Source organism: Thermobia domestica, chromosome 3 (assembly GCF_964235325.1).
Source record: "Thermobia domestica chromosome 3, izTheDome1.hap1.1, whole genome shotgun sequence".
In the NCBI taxonomy this organism is placed as follows: Eukaryota; Metazoa; Arthropoda; class Insecta; order Zygentoma; family Lepismatidae; genus Thermobia; species Thermobia domestica.
This window is the reverse complement of record NC_137456.1, coordinates 312,585,559-312,607,354: the sequence shown is the minus strand read 5'-3', so window position 1 is coordinate 312,607,354 and position 21,796 is coordinate 312,585,559. Positions and strand designations below refer to the sequence as shown.

The window sequence follows — 21,796 nt, the reverse complement described above, 5'->3', positions numbered from 1 at the left end:
ACTCATTTCAGGATAAAGCTGCAAACTATAGTTTAGCTCTTTCCTTGATCATATCCTGGATCCGGCACTGATACCACTGCAATCTTCTTCCTTGGATCTTCTTAAATATTTCTACGACCTCAGTTTTCCCCTTACTCGCTCATGTATCACTCTGTCTCTTTTTACTGTTCCACACATTTAGCACAGCATTCTTATTTCAGTAACATTCAATCTTCTTTCTTATGCTTTCTTTAGGCCTATTGATCATATCTCTAGTTTACAATTAGCTACACTCAGACTTCCTTCGTGAACAAACCCTTTGTTTTTCCAAGAAAAATAAATAATTCCTTATTAATATTATTATTTCTTTGGAAATGAAATCTTTTAGTTTTACATCCCACTTTTATGCCAGCTAGGCTAAAGGAGATGATGATGATGAGAAATGGATGGAATGGTGTAATGAATAAAGTGGAAGGAAACGGAAGAACCCCCCAAAACTCAGGCACACAGTGTTTGTCCACTACAAAGTCCATTTTGTGCGAGCTGGGATCGTACTAGGGACCCGACGCACCAGATGTGACCGCTCTACCACTGAGCTGCCACGCATTTAATTCTTTGGATTACGATGTTATGGCTAATCACAACACAGTAAAAGAGCCATTCGACGCTTTCATAACTACGACATTTTATGATCGTTTTATCAAACTTTCCAACCGTTGAATATAGGCTACTACCTGCTTGCACCATAGAACTATCAAACTTTCCAACCATTGAATATAGGCAACTACCCGCTTGCACCACAGGACTATCAAACTTTCCAACCGTTGAATATAGGCAACTACCTGCTTGCACCACAGAACTATCAAACTTTCCAACAGTTGAATATAGACAACTACATGCTTGCACCACAGAACTATCAAACTTTCCAACAGTTGAATATAGACAACTACATGCTTGCACCACAGAACTATCAAACTTTCCAACCGTTTAATAAAGGCAACTACCTGCTTGCACCACAGAACTATAAATTAATAAACCTCTAAGCATGGGTGTTAAAGAAAATACAGAAGTGAACGAAAAGAGCGTCTCACCTACGACGTGCATAACATTCATAAGAATATAAGTTGAAATTATTTCTTAGCTTGTAATATCAAACCCTTCTTCTGATATCATCTTCCACATACATTGCTTTTTCTTTTGAAAATTCCCAATTTTGTCATGTATTGAACAGAACACCAGAAGAGGGATTCGATATTCCATACAAAAAAGGAAAAAAAACTATATTTCCTGAATCTTATAGCTGAGTTTTCGCACGCTTTGAAGATGTAGTTGGAACAAACATCCATGTTCTTTTAAGATATTCATAAATCGCTATTCTGTTGCAGTGTTAAGACCAGTGTTTCTTTCAGAAATAATGTTCCATGGTGGGGGGAAGGCACACTCAGTATTCCGGGGGGCACTGCTGATAGTATTCTATTTATTATTATATTGTAAACGTATTATTTTAGTCTACTTTGGGGGGAACAGTGATCCCCAAAAACAGGTCTGGAAGAAACGCTGGTTAAGATTAGCTCTATTGCATTTCTTTTCGCTATGAGCACCAGTAGACTAATAAACCTTAAGTATTGTAATTAATAATTCATTAAATTAGCCTCATTATTACGGTTTTAGATAGCCAAGCAGGCACCTGACAACATAGCTGAGAATGGCCAGAAGTACGACAAAACAAGTGTAAAACCATATGACTTCTCTCCACTCTGCTCACAGCATCCAGTATCCGCTATCCCAAATTAATAAATACGTGTTTGCATAATTATGTAATAGTGGCATCAATGCTCAAAAAAAAAAAAAAAAAAAAAAAAAGTCACCCATTTTCAGAGTATCAAACTTTTGCATATTTGTTAAATGCTCAAATGTATTAACAAGATACCAGAATACTCAGAACAAAATTAAAGATAAAACTACATTTACAGAAATATTTTTGAAATATAAAAACTCATTTATTCGGAAAAAATAGTGACAGCATGGGGGCCCGAAGAAAATTTTCTAGGGGACTTATCTTCCTGGTTACTATTTTACGTTTGGTATTTTTTTATTTGTATTAAGAAAAATCTTAAGAAATTTAATATATTTTCGTGAGGTATTGGGCTGTCCCCCTTCGAGCGCCCATGAGTAACAGTATACTTTCATTTCTATAACATGAAAAATTACAGTTTGATGCAATACAATTTATATAATGCTGTACTAAGAAAACTACGAAGCACTTTTCCGAAAAGTTTTTTTAAAAAGTGTTTCAACATTGTCATTCTAATTTTAGCTTCACAACCACTCGTAGTGGGCTACATCATTACTTAATTTAAGAACTTTAGGTATTACACCCAGCTGCTTCTTGGTTTTGCATTGTTGCACTTTGGAGCGATCTTCATTGTTTGCCACGATATTCAACTAAAAGTTTGTTTGTCTCCGAACAAGGTTCACATATTAACATGGTGCTTTCCCCATACATTACCTTGCTTAATGTTGAATTTGCAGGATATCTTCAACAGTAGTACTGTATTTATCACACCAGAAAACCAGACACACAACAAACAAACAAACAAACAAACAAAACACAAAACAAAGCATAACACAACTGAACCTACGCGCTATCAATCCTCGCTTCGCACGTGTGCTTTTTCTCTCCAATGCGCATGCCCGACACAAGTATCTGACAAGAAACGGTCTCTTACCATTATTCTAGAAATACGGTAAACCGTATATTTTTCATGGTAAGAGGCACTTATTTTCACGATTATCGGTTACAGTGTAGTTCACTTGGAAGAGGATTTAGGACTGATTTGAGTTAAAACTTCACACTTTCTAAACTTAGGCAAATAATTAAAGTTACGTATTCCATTTGGAAGAGGATATAGGAGGCCAAAGATTTAAGATTCTATGCTTCCGAACCTCGATAAACCAGTGAGTACCACGACGTTCTGAACGCCTTTACTACCAGAATTTCTCCAGGTTCATATTTTACAAATGGTGTGTGGACTTACTATGCCGCATTTGAATGAGGGGAGAACGAGAACAAATTTTCCTCTTCACTTGTATTGCGCATGAGAAGAGACATTTTTCATCTCGTCTCGATTATCATCTCGAAAGCGAGATGAGAATTCTTTTTTTTTTAAAAAAACTCTGGATGATAGGAGAAGTTTCACTTGTTTCATAGGCAACACTAGTTTACCAAAGACATGAATCCCAAACATAATTTTACTGTTACATAATTCATAGTATCATATGACAACTTTAAATGGATCAAGTGATTGCACGAACATATTAAGATTAAATAAAAAATCTTAAATATTAAGATTAAATAATATAGTAAATTTTGTCTATCGATTTACGAAACAAGATGACACGAGACAAGAAAACCTTATTCCTAATTTTGTGCGTAACAAACCTGGGCCACTCAGGTGATAGATAGATATCTTACCGACCAGGGAAAAATGAAATGAAATCCGTGAGTTTTACGTCCCACGCTTATGCCGGTTAGGCTAAAGGAGACGGTGATGATGAGTAATGAATAAAATGGTGGAATGAAGAAAGTGGGAGGAAACGGGAGAACCCCGAGAAAACCCACGCAAGTCCACCACAAAGTTCACCCGGGACCCCAAGCACCAGAGGTGAACGCTCTACCACTGAGCAACCGCTGCCCCCCGACCAGAGATAAAAGTGGGTCTGAAAAGGTAAGGGGGACGTATGATGTCACGCCGTCCCCCGCCCCTATCTTAACCCATTGTAATTATTTTTTAGAAAGTGGGGAAACACCATAAATATTTTCTGGAAGTAGGGAGACGATATCTCCCCTCGTTCCGCCTTACTTTTACCCTTGTTACCAACTGCTCTATTACAGCTCTTTTCCTGAAGAGATACATATACATTTAATATATAGGTATTTTCATCTCTAAATAATGTATTTCTTGTATTTTTTCAGAAAAAAATGTTATAGAATGGGACAAAACACACTAACCATAAAAAGAAAGGAGAAAATACAATCGAAACTTTTAAATGCTCATTGCTAAATTAATTGTAATTTGTAATCAGATAAAAAAATATCAAAATACATGTCGCATGTACTACATAAACATATTTATCTACTTTTTTTAAAAAAAATATTTTAAACTAGCCGTAAACGCGATTTGCATGAGATCCAGAAGTTCCCAGGATAGTGAGAACATTGTTTTGTTTGAGTTTGCGCTCGCAGTGAGTATGAATACGCCTTACACTTTATGCAACCCACTCTTCATTTTGTTTTTGCGGGTTGCCTTTTGACCAGGGAAACAGAAGATCAGAATAATTTTACGTAGTACAGGTTGACACTACACAATCCAGTTATCTCCGGACCCGAGGAAGTTTAATGTCGGATTTTTGGAAGCATACTGTATTGTAGGTTCATGGCAGTACGCCAAGCCAAGTTCTCTCTCACTCTGAGCTGAAGCACTCTAAGGCGCACCGTGTGTCTATTTACAAGAAGAAACTCAAGGCTTTATGAACTTTCATAATTTCGTTTATTATTAAGATAAAATCCTTAATTTTATCATTACACGATTATGTCCTTTAGGCTAAGGGACACGGATGATTAAGGCAATTGAATGATAATGGAATAATTGGCGGAATGGAAATTTGGGAGGAAAAGGGAGTACTCCGAGAAAACTCACGGAGATGATGTTGTTCAGCACAAACTTACTTATCCGGGGACTGAACCAGAAACCCCCACGCACCTGAAGTAAGCACTCTGCTACGGATCCACTGTGTGCCCTCAAAAAAAGATAGACAGAGAAAATTGGGTGTCACACTAATCTTTACTAGATCATAGCCTATGTAAAATTTTCAATGTTTAATGTCAACTCAGTTATGAGATAAAGGGTCATAATAACTATTAAAAAAGAAACTCCATTCTTGGCACTAACTATCACTGACTGACTCATCAAAGCCTATAAAGTACTTCCTGTAAACATGGAAACTTTAAATTTGGCACAAATGTAATTATTTTGATACAAGTTAAGAGAGAAACCCAAAATTTCAAATTTCCTGATCCATGGCGGAAGATTAGAGTATAAAAAGGCAGGAACTACATATTGTCACTTAGCTTAAGAAAACGATTCAAAACGATTTTATGATTTTATGATCCAGCTTATGAAAACGATTCAAAACAGCTCAGTGGTAGAGCGTTCACCATCGGAGCTTGGGGTCCCTGGTTCGATCCCAGCTCGCGCCGTGTGGACTTGGTGGTCGACAAACACCGTACTCGTGGGTTTTCTCGGGGTTCTCCCGTTTCCTCCCACTTTCTTCATTCCACCATTTTCATTCATTTCTCATAACCACCGTCTCCTTTAGCCTAACCGGCATAACTGTGGGACGTAAAACTTGAATATTTCATTTCTTTCTTTTTTTTTTTTTGACTTTTACATAAAATTTATTTTGGGGTATGCAAATGAGATGCAATAGATTTCCCAATTACTACCTGCTTATATCCGAGATCCAAAAGTTAATACGATGCGAAGTTTCTCGCCAATGATGTCACAAGAATATGTAAGTCATTCTAACTGAGTAACAATTTGTAATATTATCGTCTGCTTTTCACTAAATTACCCTACATTACTTTTTTTATTATATGAGATAGAAGGGTTTCCCTTAATGTATTGATTGTTGATTCCCCACCCCATGACCCTCTAATACTAGACGAAGACACCGTTCACTTTTGCATAAAATATATTTTGTAAACAAACAATGAGGTCAATAATTAGATTGTTCGATTTTTACTTGTATCGAATTCCAAATAGTCCAAATGATGTATACAATAATATCACAAGTAGATAACGCTATATTTCAGTAGTTGTTTCAGCTAAAATCGGGATTTTCGGTTTGGAACTCGGATCGATAAGGTATCATTCAGCACATTCAGGATTAGAATTAGGATTTAGATTTCTGGGCTTTCGGCATCTAAGGCCATGTAGCCCGTCACGTTTTGAGGGATGACGTCCCTCGGCGAGCACACTATGCGGGAAAAGAAAAGGAAGAAAGGATCGGGGAAGGAAGGAAGCGGCCTGGGACCTATAAGTTAGGTACCACCCTGGCATTTGCCTTGTTCGGAATGAGGAAAACCCATGAAAACCTCATTCAGGGTAGCTGGCCTGAAAAAGCGTTTTACATTTTTTCGACTGAGTAGCCCCACCGGGAATCAAACCCGGAACCGCTTGCACCGAAGGCGAGAGCGTTAGCGACTACGCTACACGGGGCCACCACGGCAAATTCGGGCCAGTTATTCTCAGTGACGGTTTTCTTCATTCACACCGGGCAAATGCCGGGGCAGACCCAACATATAGATCCCAGGTTGTTTCCTTCCTTCCCCATTTCCTTCTTCCCCACCCGCTTCCCAGGTTAGTGTGCTGGACGAGGGACGTTATCCCTTATACGTAACGGGCTTAAGACCATAGATGCCAGAAAGGGTCGCGGTGACTCGTTAGTAAAACGTTCACCTCTGTTGCATGGGGTCCTTGGTTCGATTCTAACTCGCGCCAAGTGAACTTTGTAGTGGACAAACACCGTGGGCCTGGGTTTTCTCGGGGTTCTCCTGTTTCCTCCAACTTTCTTCATGCCACAATTTCATTCATTTCTCATCATCAGCGTCTTCTTTAACCTAACCGGTATAAGCGTGAGACGTAAAACTTAAAAATTTCATTTCATTTTCCAACCGCCAAGACCTAAAACTCAACCTTTTATTGTGCTCAAATAGCTTTTGTTGATACTAAATTATACACATGCAATTAAAAAAAAACAATAATTTCAGTACATGTTTGCAAGTAATAATAAGTGGTCTCGTATAACCATGAAAACTGTGTTTTTCTATACGTTATTCTATTTTTTTTTTCTAAACATAAACTCTTTGTCCTTACATGTGCTTCCACCTAGTGAGGATTCTCTCAACTACCGAGTCGAATCCTCAATGCCCGAACGGGGTGACAGATGCAAGCGAGTCGTGGATACAAGCAGGCGGGGCTGCGAAATTATCGGGGTTGTCGGTGTCTAAAAGTAACTCGCCGATTCGTAACACTTGAGAAGAATCACCCCCTTGAAAGCATCTCCATTATTTATTTATTTATTTAGTTGGTGTATATTCAATCGTTTCGTGTTGGTTAATTATACATTCGGTGTCATTTCTATTTTTTCTTGTAATTTGTTTCTTGTGCGAATGAACGCGAGTGCGTGTGTATAATTTCAAGATTATAGATAAAACAATATCTTATTCAGACGACAAATATCTGTTTTAAGAGAAAATATTATTTTTAGGACTGTGTTCTTTTTAAAATAAATAAACAAATATCAAAGTCCATCTTTGGATGATATTATTTTTGAAAGAATTAGCAACAGTGGAGCGTGTTTGTGCAACGATTCAAATTGCTAACAGTGGTGTGTTTGTTTATGGTATTGACATCGTATTTGATCAGCTGATCAAGCTGGAAAGTAGCGTTTGAAGATTCTCCAGTTGTGTAAGTGGCTAGTGTTTTGTTTTCCATTCCTCTGGAGTCTCTTAGAAGAAAATCAAGATCCATTGCTGCAAAACGGTGTCGTAAAGTAAAGGTAAGTTCTGAAAAGAAGTGAAATTTCATGTGTCCGGTTTCCTGTCAGGGTTAGTTTCTATGAAACAATAAGAAATGGAATCATGACTAAGAATAGACTTCAAATAACACTCATGTCCTGAGCGAGATTCGAACCTTGACAGATAGGTTTTACAATTTCCTTTAGAGTCGAGATTAATGACATGGTCCTGTGATCCATCTCTCTTGGTGGCTAGAAAATGTGATGAGAAACGGCCTATATTTTGGGAGTTGATCTTGGATGATATTCTGTCTTCCTCCAACTGCACTGGATCTAACTTCCAGTCGTGGTTCGAATCCCAGGCTAATCATGACCATCCTTCATAACCTAGGAATTACATAAGGAAACAAAGCATAACTCAACTCTAATTCCTACTGGGCGCACGGTGGCTCAATGGTAGAGCGCTTATCTCTAGTGCCTCAAGTCCCTGGTTCGATCCCCGGACAAGTAATTTTGCGGGATACTCCCATTTCCTTCCCCATTCTCATTCCAACAATTCTTCCATTAGCATTCACTTGCTTTAATCATCGTCTCCCTTAGCCTAATGAACATAATCGTAGGACGTTAAACTGTAGGATTTTATTTCATTTACGTAAAATTAGATTTGGAATATGTGATAGAGTTCGATAATTTTTCAAATTTTAACTCACTTTATGTGTTAAATTCATCAAAAGTCAAAGTGAACCATTATTTCGCGTCAAAATGATAACATCACAAAAATGTATAAAACGCTATAACTCAGTAACTATTTGTAATATTATCCTCTGGTTTTCACCGAATTAACCTACCTTACTTCAAACCTGTAGCCAGCCTAAAAATGTAGGGGGGTGGAAGTTAGGGAAGGTCCATATTATACTTCATCAAGATATTATAGTGTTCATTTGCAAGGCTATCGTCAAAATGTTCACGGGAGCAGTGAAAATTTAGGGGGGCGGCCCTCTAGTCCCCCGTGAATAGGAGCCTGCCTTACTTGCTTTATTATATTACAAGGAGAGGTTTCTCTGCGAGGTATTAATGGTAGATTTCCTTTCCGTACCACATTTGATTTTCACATAAAATGAGGTAAATCGTGGGACGTTAAACTGAAAGATTTCAAAGATTTTTCAACTCTAATTTCCTAATTGTGCTCATAATTCCGTCATTGAGAAAGAATATACTAAATTATGACTTTTTTTAAAAGAAAATGTAAAAACAAACATTATTTTTCCGAAATTTCTAGGATCAATATATTCTCTCAGCCACCAAGGTGTCGGAATCGGAAGCAAGCTTGAGTCATCGTCCTAACTCACTATCTATTGGAGAGAATTGTTCCTAGTTTTCTCACGGAAAGACACAATCAAATATTTGATAAGTAAACGAAATATATAACGAAACAATAAAGACGAGGTGGACTGTTTGTTTCCAAGTTTTAAATCTCTTTTCAAGTTAATATTAGAACTATAGCTTAACTGAGACTCTGAGCTCCATAAGCTTTCCTGCAAATCGAACCCAGGTCTCTCCCTCCGAATGCGGTAATGCGTCGAGGGAAAATCCTAAATCAGACGTCGTTTCGAACCGATGACAGCGCCTTTTTTCGTTACTCAATACTTCATTCCAGCTGTAGTAAGCTCTTTTTTGAGATCTAGTAGTTAGTTATCTATCCTTAATATTGTAGGACCGCATTCATTTAAAGATGTGTGCATACGTACTTCAGATCACAATGACGAAAAGTCTGACGTTCTGCAATTAAGTAAGCAAAATACATAGCCTTAGACAGTAATATCTTAAATATGCTATGGAACTTTGGTTATCTTTCTTGGCGTTCTAAGAGATGTAGAGACACCACGAAGACAAAGTATTACAAAAATAAATAAATAAATAAATAAATAAATAAATAAATAAGAATTCCTTTATAACGCCATTCCGTAAGCTGACAAGAATAATTATTGAAAATGCAGTAAATTCTTCTCCCGTTCCGCATATTTGAGGTCTTTGGGTCTAATTTTATAATATAAGTTCACACCTCTAGGGATGCGCACGAGACGAGTTGAGACAGGATTTTCCTGACAAAATTCGCGTCGAGACACGGCTCTTCCAATAGAAAAATATACATTTTTCGAGTCGAGACATCACTTTTACAGCATATTTTCGAGACAGACAGCCACAAATCTTGTCTCGTGCGCAACCCATTGTAAAAATATTAAGATTAATCTTGAAGTTCTAATACAGCGTTCCTCAACCTTCTTTCCTTCTGGCACATCAAAATACGTTTCACACTTTCGCCACATTCCTGTATATGATGTCTGTTTATAGATGAAAAAAGGCAAACACATTAAAATACATAAAATACATTTTTAATTATTATGGAACGACTATTTGATACAAATCTCACAAGCCAAATACGTAAGACTCTTGAATAGAAACATATTAAGTGTTACATATATGTACACTCATGTCCAAAATGATTATTGCATATCTTTAACTGTCTTCTTGTAAGAATATAATTTGATAATGATTTTGCAGGCTACTTTTAATACTTTTACTATGTGTATAATCGGGAAACGTATATTTGTGGTAAATTTCATAGAAAAAGAATTATAAATACGAAAATTAGAATGAGTAAAACAAAATGTTGCTAAATGGAGAAGAAAGTTTTATTTTCGTTTTACTGTTCTTATTTACTGCGCTTTTGACATGAAATTTGCCACATACATGTCTTTGCTGATTATACACGCACTAACATTATAAGAAATACCGGGAGAATTCGTTATCAAATTATATTCTTACAACAACATATTTATAGAGATGCGACAATAATTTTGGACATGAGTGTACTTACATATTAAGTCAATTGGCAATAAATTTTTATTTACTTCTAAAGATAATTTCTTTGCGGAAGTTCTTAGAAGACGTTAAAAATCTCGCGACACACCTGACATGTATTCACGACACAGTAAAATGAGAAATGTTGTGCTAATAAATAGCGGAGACAGTAATCAGACTCTGAGCATTTAATCTAGAACGATTCCTAATTATGATTAGCGTATTGTAGGTCCATAGCCCTTATTGATTCAAACATTCAATGGATCAAACAAGTAACAAAAACTAAATGAACTCTCCGTGTTGGTCTAGTGGCTATCGCGGAAGCCTTTGGTGAATGTAATTCCGGATACAATTTCAAGTGGGATACATTAAGATTTGAATGCATTACGGTACTTTTGAATCCACTCTTATATAGCTTTGGTACTGAAAAGGGAAGCAAAATTTCAATACATAAACAGACTAGAATTAAGTGCAATTAAGGATTAGGATTAGGAATTAGATTTATGGGCTTTCGGCAGCTATGGCCATGTTAGCCCGTCACTAGGATTAGGATTAGGAATTAGATTTCTGGGCTTTCGGCAGCTATGGCCATGTTAGCCCGTCACTAGGATTAGGATTAGGAATTAGATTTATGGGCTTTCGCCATCTATGACCATGTTAGCCCGTCACTAGGATTAGGATTAGGAATTAGATTTATGGGCTTTCGGCATCTATGGCCATGTTAGCCCGTCACTAGGATTAGGATTAGGAATTAGATTTCTGGGCTTTCGGCATCTATGGCCACGTTAGCCCGTCACTAGGATTAGAATTAGGAATTAGACTTCTGGGCTTTCGGCATCTATGACCATATTAGCCTGTCACTAGGATTAGGATTAGAAATTAGATTTGTGGGCTTTCGGCATGTATGGTCATGTTAACCCGTCACACGTATATGAGAGATGATGCCCATCGGCGATGACACTACCCGGCAAATTGGAGAGGAAGAAAGAATTGGGGAAGGAAGGAGGCGACCTGGGACTATTATGCTAGGTACCATCCCGGCATTTGCCTGGTATGAATGAGGAAAACCAAGGAAAAACCTCAGAATAGTTGGCCAGAAAAAGTTGTTACATCTTTTCAACTGAGTACCCCCCACCAGAAATCAAACCTGAGACCGCTCGCACTTTAAGTGTAATTAATGTTTCAGATTTACGTCCAGTAATTATATTCTGTAGGCTTTAATAGAAAGGTGGTAAATATTTTTAATAGAAATAATGAAAACTTTTGGAGTCATGAAAATCGTACGAGGAACAGGTGAACAATGTGCTTCATTGAAAGTTTCTAATGTCTGGAACGAACGATTCTCAGAAAAGTAAGCAATAAACCAATTCTACAATATTGTTAGTTTAATGGAAAAAATGTCCCAAGTTGAGAAATATATGAACAAATATGTCTTATTAAGCTGATTAAAATGATACTAATAAGTATAAAACATTGTGTATAATTTTGGAGAAAATTAGAAAAAAAAACGAATTTGTATATGAAGCTAAAAAATTAAAGTTCTAAGAAATTCAATCCATTATGATATTAAGAGCAAATTGTTACTAAAGGATATACCTTATCAAGCTCTTCATCACAACACTACGAGCTCTATCGAGCTCCATCGAGCTCCATCAGTTAGCGGACACTCCTTTGGCGTGGGGAGACCTGGGTTCGATTCCCAATGGGGAGCTCATGTGCTTCGTATCCCACGTTAAACTGTCAGTCCGCGTCTCATATAACGTCGCTGCGGAAAGGGTATCTTAAACTGAAAATCATCAAATTCATTGACACCAGTAATATGACAGGGCTAATGAGATTATAAGCGATAATTATCATTAAGTCTTAAACAATATTTTCTGTTCAAATAAGATGAGTCCAAAGTTGACACATACTTCATATCAATCGTTAGATAACATGGAACTGGAGAAATTTATATTGCTTCAGGGTCAATCATGTTCAGTTTTCGAGAATATCGACAAAGAAAACGATTTTTATGACGCTAAAAGAAATGTCCTTCGTACCTTATAACAAGTGACAGCTTACATTCTGCTACAGATTTTTTTTTTGTATTCTAAATGTAAAATAAGTACGCTGTTGAATAGCAGATAGTATCTACAGTATTATTTATGTTCGACTAACGGTGGCACATATACTCACTCCTACCAGTGATACACATAATCCTACCTGTGATACATATACTCGTACCATTGACACATACATTTCTACGAGTGACACACATATTCCTAACATAAATATCCCTTGTGTCACTTGTAGGAATATGTATGTTAGTAGTATGTGTCTCACTTTTAGGAAGGGGGCCGCGGTGGCTCAGTGGTAGAGCGTTCACCTCTGGTGCTAGGGGTCCCGGGTTCGATGCCAGCCCTCGCCAAGTGAACTTTGTGGTGGACAAACACCGTGTGCGTGGGTTTTCTCGGGGTTCTCCCGTTTCCTCCCACTTTCTTCATTCCACCATTTCATTCATTACTCATCATCACCGTCTCTTTAGCCTAACCGGCATAACCGTGGGACGTAAAACTTAAAGATTTCATTTTTTCACTTTTAGGAATATGTGTGTCACTAGTCGGAATATGTGTATCAATAGTAGGAGTATATGTATCACAGGTCGGATTATGTGTGTCACTGGTAGGAACGTGTATGTTAGAAGTACATGTGACATTGGCAGGAGTCAGTGTGTCACTTTCAGGAATAGGCCTATATGTGTCAATGATAGGAGAATGTGTTAGTGCTAGCAGTATATATGACACAGTAGTAATATGTGTATCCATTAGCAAGACAAACAGTCATGGATATATTCTGCTACATAACTGTATTTTTACACATTCAATACATAAATGAACCAGGGAAATAAAAGTTATCAAACTGACAACGATCGACATAGATATTAGTGAAATAAAAATTAGTTTTTCTTCTAGATTTTCTCAAAAACTACGCATATGATTTCACCCACAAGCCTATCATTTTCTTCAGTTCGATGTGATTTATTGACTGACGTAAAAATCTATATTTTAAAATTGAAAGTGACTAGGTTTGTGATTCTTAATCTCTTGAACCACCCGACCGATCTCGATGAAATTTTGAACATACTCGTAGATGAGGTACGGGCCTGGAATGACTTTTATAATTTTACTTCTACAGTAAAACTTAGGAGAGGGAGTTTGGAGAGGATTTTAAAATGATCGAAAATGACCGAGATTAGTGTTGAATCTATAGTTTTCGAGATCGCTGAGATGGGTTTATTTACTTCGGCTCTTACGACCTTAAGACGGAAGTAAAAATAAGTAAAAATACAAATAATAAAGAAACTACATCTACCCGATAGATAACAATAAGAAACGATATAAAATGCAATGAACTGATCAGTACGGTACTGTATACCTCCTTTGGACAAATGATCGAAAGTGACCAATATTACTGTCAAATCCATAGTTTTCAAGGTTACTTACTAGAACAGTGACACTTCCGATCCCGTTTACATCTCAATTAAGCCCAGCAATTTGGGGGAGGGAGAGGAGGAGCTATATAAAAATATCTACAATGATCAATATTAGTGTCGAATCCATAGTTTTCGGGGTCTCTGGGATGAACACTGACACTTCCGATCCCTTTTAAATCCACATCCACCCTCGAAACTTCGAGAGGGAGGAAATATAAGGTCTAATATAAAATGATCGAAAATGACCGATGTTAGTGTCGAATCCATAGCTTTTGGAATCGGTGAGAAGAACAGTGACACTTTCAATGCCGTTTAAATCCATGTCACTATAAACGAAAATAGCATATTTCACGGGTACCAAACACATGAGATAAGAAGTTGTGCATTTAATTTTTTTTTTAATTCTAACCGAGTAAAGCGAGTAACCGATGTTAGTATATTATATTTAAGGGGGAAAATATTATTTAGAAGTTAATCATAACTTTGGGCTCATTTTAATACCCCCGTACTGTCGTCTTCCTAGTGTCAGAATGAAGAATTTGATGGACTGTAAAAGGTTAACGAATTGATGAAGGTATTAAGATTTATTGAAATATCAGCTTTGTCTTAATAAGTGGCATAGTTATCATAACCCTACAGTAACGATATTTTAAGATTTATTTTTAAAAAAGAGCTTTTATCGATTTTCTCGTAAACTACGCATGAGTATTTACATTTACGCATATATTTTCGTTCAGTTCAATGAGATGCATGGATTGGTATGTCTCATCTTTGGGTTCTTTTTTGTTATACACTAGTGACGTACAATTTTATTTGCAATTTTGTATTAATTTTCTTTGGCTCATATGTAGCTCTACATGAGAAACACTTATGACTAAGGTCCTCATTTTAAAAAAAAATGCATATACGCACGTGTAAATGCATATTTAGAAGATTACTGCATATTCTAAGGGTAGTCGCATATTTCTACATATTTCGTCGGTGAAGGGGCGAAGTGTCGTAAATTGAAAAATCGTGATTTGAATTCTGACCAACATCTATACTTATTAAACCTGTTCTATCAACCATAAAAATTTCATACCTGAATTCCTTATATTTAACGGAGATACGAACTTTCTGAAAATAATATATTTTGAAATGAATAGCAGAGTATAAAGTTCAAAGAGAAGTTTCAAATTACTCCCTTGTAAAGTTTTAAAAGTCAAGATATGCCACTTAGGCCCTTCATCGACGATATTTGAATATATTCTTATCGTCCTGAGGGGGGCGCGGTGGCTCAGTGGTAGAGCGTTCACCTCCAGTGCTTGGGGTCCCTGGTCCGATCCCAGCTCGCCCCGTGTGGACTTTGTGGTGGACAAACATTGTACTCGTGAGTTTTGTCGGGTACTTCCGTTTCCTCCCACTTTCTTGATTACATCATTTTATTCATATCTCATCATCACTGTCTCCTTTAGCCTAACCGGCATAAACGTGGAACGTAAAACTTAAATATTTAATTTCATTTCATTTTCTTATCGTCCTGAATTGATAATTTCTTGTGTGCTGGATGTCTAGTAAGAAACTTCCTTCTGAGTAATGGGAATTCTCTATTTTAGAGTAAGAAATGAAGTGACATTAAATATTCCAGTTTAACGTCTCATGATTATGTCTATTAGGGTAAAGGGGATAGAGAATTAAGGCAAGAGAATGATGATGGCGGAAAAGTTGGAATGAGAAGTTGGGGAGAAAACGGGAGTACTCCGAGAAAATTCACGGACATGATATTGTGCATTACAAACTTACTTGGTCGGGGATCGAACCAAAGACCCCACGTATCAAAAGTAAGAGCCCTATCACTAAGCCATCGTACTCCCTATTCTACAGTCACGATATTAATTGCATTCATGTACATTTTTCGAGAATTGTTGAAACAACGGTCTAAAAACTACTGCTGCAATTGAAATATTCATTTTCAGTATTTGAACGCGAAACGACTCGATAATTATTTATTATTTAATTTTTCGAATAATGAATATTTGAGGAACCAATGATTCGAATACTCAAATTTTAACAGTACTTCTCGAAACTGAAGGCGATATCCCTCTTTGCAATATGGTTATCGTCGTGTCTTCGCTGCGAGAGACCCGAGTTTGATTTCCGGCGGAGCTCATGTAATTCATATTCCACGTTAATCTGTAGATTCATGTCTTATATAGTCTCGCTGGTAAAAAGTACCGCTAAACTTCAATCCAACCAATTGAAACTGAGAATGCACAAATGTTATCCAATAACGTTAGTTAATATTGAAAGGGCGTTTCCGGAATATATCTACTATTAATTTATTTCGGTAAATAATAGATGAAGATTTAACACGAGAGAACTTCGAAAAACTCCGAGTAGTATACTGTGGAAGTTTATTCTGGACACAGATAACACTGCAAGCAAATGAATAAACTGTTTCTTAGCTGTATATTACTTTATTTACAGTGTACAGTTTCTAATTTTTTTCGTTAATGTTTGCATGTATATTTAAAGTTTATAAAGTAGATATAAATCCAGGCCCTACTTGCAACTAACGGTAATTAACAACTCTATCTCTTTTATTGTAATCTACACGAAGTTTGTAGAGCCATACCTGTAAGCTTTGGTGTTAAAAAGGATTTTTAAACTCCTGATTAATCACGCAAGTACAGTATAGACTACTTGAAATATCCTACTAATTTTAAAAGCCAAGACCGGTTGATGGTCGGTTTTTTAATAACAAAATACAATCTATATATATAAAAGAGAACGTACAAATCCTTTGTTCCCTCATCACGCTAATACGGCTGAACCAATTTCTTTTATTTTTGGGGGGTTATTAGGATTTGGACCCTAGATGGTTTTTATCATATCACTTTAATTTTTAATTACCAGTGTCTTGAGATAATTGACCATTCAAGTGTCCATAACGTACAAATCCTTTGTTAGATCATCATAGGTAAAAATAAACGTATTTATATGCAACCCGCATGACCATGTCACTCGGCGGGTTAACATAAATGACAGGCGCTATAATGTTAACATTTACTGCAATCACTTGAAAGCGAAAAAGTAAAAATTATCTAAGTAACAAAGTTTATTGCGTTCCGGGGTGACCGCAGCGAAGCGGGGCGGGTTAACATAAATGACAGGCGATATAATGTTAACATTTACTGCAATCTTCTATGGTTTTTATCATATCACTTGAAAGCGAAAAAGTAAAAATTATCTAAGTAACAACGTTTATTGCGTTCCGGGGTGACCGCAGCGAAGCGGGGCGGGTTAACATAAATGACAGGCGATATAATGTTAACATTTACTGCAATCTTCTATGGTTTTTATCATATCACTTGAAAGCGAAAAAGTAAAAATTATCTAAGTAACAAAGTTTATTGCGTTCCGGGGTGACCGCAGCGAAGCGGGGCGGGTTAACATAAATGACAGGCGATATAATGTTAACATTTACTGCAATCTTCTATGGTTTTTATCATATCACTTGAAAGCGAAAAAGTAAAAATTATCTAAGTAACAACGTTTATTGCGTTCCGGGGTGACCGCAGCGAAGCGGGGTGAACGCTGCTAGTAAATAAATAAATAAATAAGAATTACTGTATTATTGGCAACGAAGATACGAGCTCGTTTATCTTTCAGCCCCCAAAAAAAAGTTTTCTTCTGTGTTCCCGAAAACTAGGCATAAGAAGTTATCCTTATTCAGTTCGATGTGGCCTATCGACTAGTCTTATCTTTAGACAATATTTTACTTAAATATAAATGAAATATAAAAAGTACCGATAATTTTAGATAAAATCCCATTAACCATACTATATGGGTTATTACAAAAAATTCCCACAATATTTTAAGAATATATTCCTCAGGTCAATATATATATATACATATATATTATAGACCTGTGGTTGGAAGTGCATAGTTTTGTAGGTATACGGTGTCGAATACGTGAATAAAATGAAGTTTAAAGGTTATTTGTTCCACTACTATAAGACTGATCGTAGTCTGGTCAACACATCACTAACCCCTTGAGTGCGTAATTTTCAGATACGAACCGCTGTAAAAAAGTGTAGTTTTTTTTTTTTTTTTTTTTAGAACTGGAATTTGTTACCTTTTAATAACTTTTGAACCTCTCAAGCAATCACAATGAAAGTTTCGGCATTATGATCTTTGTTGCTTCTAATTAGCTACTATAACTTGTCATTGTCGTATTTATGGTTATCATCATCATCATCATCATCATCATCGTCATATGGTTAGGTTACACAAAATTTGGGAATGCCTCAACAGATCAAGCCCAATTTTTCTGTGTGGTCTCTTGAGGTTCCTAGGTGAGCGCAAACTCGCTAAATATTGTCGGGAATAACATCACTCATATACTATGGGCAAGTATATTCGCCATACGCAATACAAAATAGCCAAAGCAAAATGAAAGCGTATATATATACGCCATCCGCACAGCAGGTGTGTTTTGAAGACACGAGTTAACTCGCCACCCACACTGAAGGGGCTAAGGAACTAGTATGTGAACTATCCAAATATCCATCTTTCAGAACCTCCGGTACTTGCGCAATCATTTTTAGATAGTTTTTTTTTTTTTTTTTTGGCAGCACTTGACCACTCTCCACCTACCTCTCTAAAAGTTGGTGTGCAAATTCTGAAGCATCCTTAAACATGGATATTTGGATAGTTCACATACCAGTTCCTTTGTGATGTCTTGACCCGACTACGATAGGTCCCATAGTAGTGAACCTATGAACTTTTAAAGTTCACTTTTTTCACGTTTTCAGCAAGCTATAACTCGGAAACTACTCACTTTTGAGCACAAGTCCATTTAAACTTTTTTTCTTATTTTGATGTGAACAATCTGTCCCCAAAATTTTGTGGCATATTTTTGTAGCCTACATACTAAGCGCGCACCCAGTATGCATGCAACCTAAAAGACGAAAAAGTAATTGTTAATTACTACAACTCATTTTCTTAGAAAATTTGATAGAACTACATTATTTTTTTACAAGGAAAGGAAGGTGTAAATTCAAATCTTGAGGCTACATAAGTTATTTCGCTATTAAACAAGCATAATTATGTTACGAAAGTGTACAAAAATATTAGATGAGTTACGAAGATTGCTTGCTGGGGGGGGGGAGAAGTCAGGACTTAGTGGACCCCCTTTAGGTGCGTTCCTGATAGATACATAGTGTCAACTTTCTAGTGTGATAATAAAGACCTTAATTAGGGTATAGTTCAGCGTCATTTTTACCTCAATATGTGAGATGGTTCATGTCCATCAATTATTACGTTTACAAAGAAATTTGTCTCTGTTTTCTCAAAAATTACGCATGAGGTTTGATATGCACGAATATAATTTTGTTCAGATCAGTCAGATCTATCAATTTATATATGTCTTATCTTTGGATATTATTTTTTGGGTTAAATGCTTACAATATAGAATTAAGTACCCATAAATCTTTATTTACGTCAAAGTTGGACATTTTTAAGGAACTGATTTCTTATTTTTACAAGTCGCTATTTATTAGATATAATAAAGAATGCTTAGAATCAGGGGCGGATCCGGGAGGAAGTCGATCGGGGCGATGCCCCCCCCCCCAGAAGAGGAAGCTTTCTTCTTTTACATATAAATAAAACCCATCTCAGAGTTTGGAGCTCTTAAAAGTAGCTCTAAAGTAGCAGTATTATATCCCACTGCCCCTCCAGAAGTCCATCCTGGATCCGCCCCTGCGTTACAATTACTCTATTTCTGGTACTATCATGAGCTCATTTGACTATGGAAACAATTATATTTGCGAGATTTGAAAAGCTTTGCGTAAGTCTAGTGCGTAGCTCGTGCGGCGCCTATCGTGTATGGACTCTCAGGTTCCATTCTCGGCAAGAGAACTTTCAAACTTCAACGTATTACATTCCTTTTTATGCCATCTTAAACTTTACATCTACGTGTCGGTACTAAATAGAAACACTGAACTTCAACAAAGCTTTACATAGTTCTCTTTCGAGTTGTGTACTAGCTTCTCCATTCGTTCGGATCGGCTACAGGTATAAAATAGATAATTTTATACATGTCGATGGATATTAATACCTCAAATTTTAATTCAACAATTCTTTGCCTTCCATTTGTATCAATGAGTTGGTGTACCGCGGTTGTTACACTGAGAAAAATCCGTTATTAGGGCAGCGGTTTACTTTACAAATATATGGTATCCTTATGTTTACTACGGAAATCTGTACGGAGCATACGTTATCCACATGCCACATACGTTCTGCTCTTTTCCCCCTTAGACGTTACATCATGTCGCTGCAGGATGTCTGATGTCTAACAGTCTTCCGTATATTACATATGTATACGTACATCAGTTATATGTTATTTACGTCCATCTGTATATGAGATCTCTATCGCCTATATACAGTCATACGGAAAGTACTATAGATGAAACACATACGGAAAATACTATAGATGGAACACAAACGGAAAGTACTATAGATGGAACACATACGGAAACTATTATAAAACATACGTTTTCAGTTATACGTTTGCTGCAGGATGTTACCTATAGTCGTACGTTAAGAGTCTTCATCCCGGCGAAATTAAAATACCGCTAATTTTACAATAATTATGTGATATCTTCAAATAGATAAAAGATAATTGAAATATGGAACAAGAGCGCCCTAGACAATATTATTTTCCGTGAGGTACTGTTATCACAAGTCAACTAGTGGCTTTCCGTTTTCAGCTGTTTAGAAACGCGAAAATAAATGCCGATTTTCAAATTGGCTCGAAATCGAAAGCAGATAAGTGATTCGTGACAACGGTACCTCACGCAAAATAATATTGTCTAGGGCGCTCTTGTTCCATATTTCAATTATCTTTTATCTGTTTGAAGATATCACATAATTACTGTAAAATTAGCGGTATTTTAATTTCGCCGGGATGAAGACTCTTAAGTTGAAAACCTACAGAATTTATGGATGTAATTACGATTTTACGTACGCCACAGATGTTTTCTTTTTCTCAGTGTAGAGGCTAAAGTTTTGATTGGTGTTTGATAAGGATACAGCCTTTCAGGGTTTACCTAAGACAGTGATAGCCAATCGGACCACGAACACTTTTTTAAACATCATATATCTTTCTTTTTCTTCGTTTTAAACTCCATATGTAACAGCTGGTCATCACGTACAAGATAGTACTTTAGTACCTAAAAATAGGTATTTGAACTCCAAAGGGTTAACTGTAAATTCTTTTTTTCTTAAACTTTTAGCTTTGGCTGTAACGTTGTAACGTATATAGGAACTCCCATCTAAAATGTAACGATTATTAACTTATTATTATTATATTTTACGCGTTTCATTTAGCCTACAGTTCGTATATTTTTTTAAAATATATCAACACGATAAAATTAAATGAAGTCAAACACGTCACCTTGTAACAACTACCTTTTATTATTCCCTCACAACTCCATTAATAATACTAATTTTTCCTTATGATTGTCATAGCAACGTTTTAATAAATAACTATTTACTGTTATGGTAACTATGAGTACCAATTATACATATAACATCAACACATATTTTCAGCTACTACGATTAAATCTTATTTCTTTATATTTAGAATCAACAATATATTATCTCTTTTTCTTCTTCTTCTTCTGCTTAATAGATTGTGTACTTTTACGTAACGTTACCCAAAATCAAGATACGAAAATAGAAGTAATTTATCGTATAGATATACAATATCGCTGTAACGTAAGGCCGTTGATTACGGATTTTTTAATAAAATTATATATTCCATATAGTTACTTTCATGTGTTTGTAGCTCTGGCCTTTATTCCCCTAAACACATGAAACAAAAAAGAGAATACACAGAATGCAACAAAACTTCAC

General features: G+C 36.4%; 1 protein-coding gene across 1 annotated transcript in view; it reads left to right on the top strand.

Annotated features, from left to right (window-relative positions):
* The first annotated feature begins 7,005 nt into the window (after window positions 1–7,005).
* Window positions 7,006–21,796, top strand: part of Trpgamma (Transient receptor potential cation channel gamma) — a 1,754,629-nt gene continuing 1,739,838 nt past the window's right edge. Inside the window, exon 1 of the mRNA XM_081752586.1 lies at window positions 7,006–7,602. The gene's annotated coding sequence lies outside the window, so the exon portion shown is untranslated. The remainder of the gene's footprint in view (window positions 7,603–21,796) is intronic.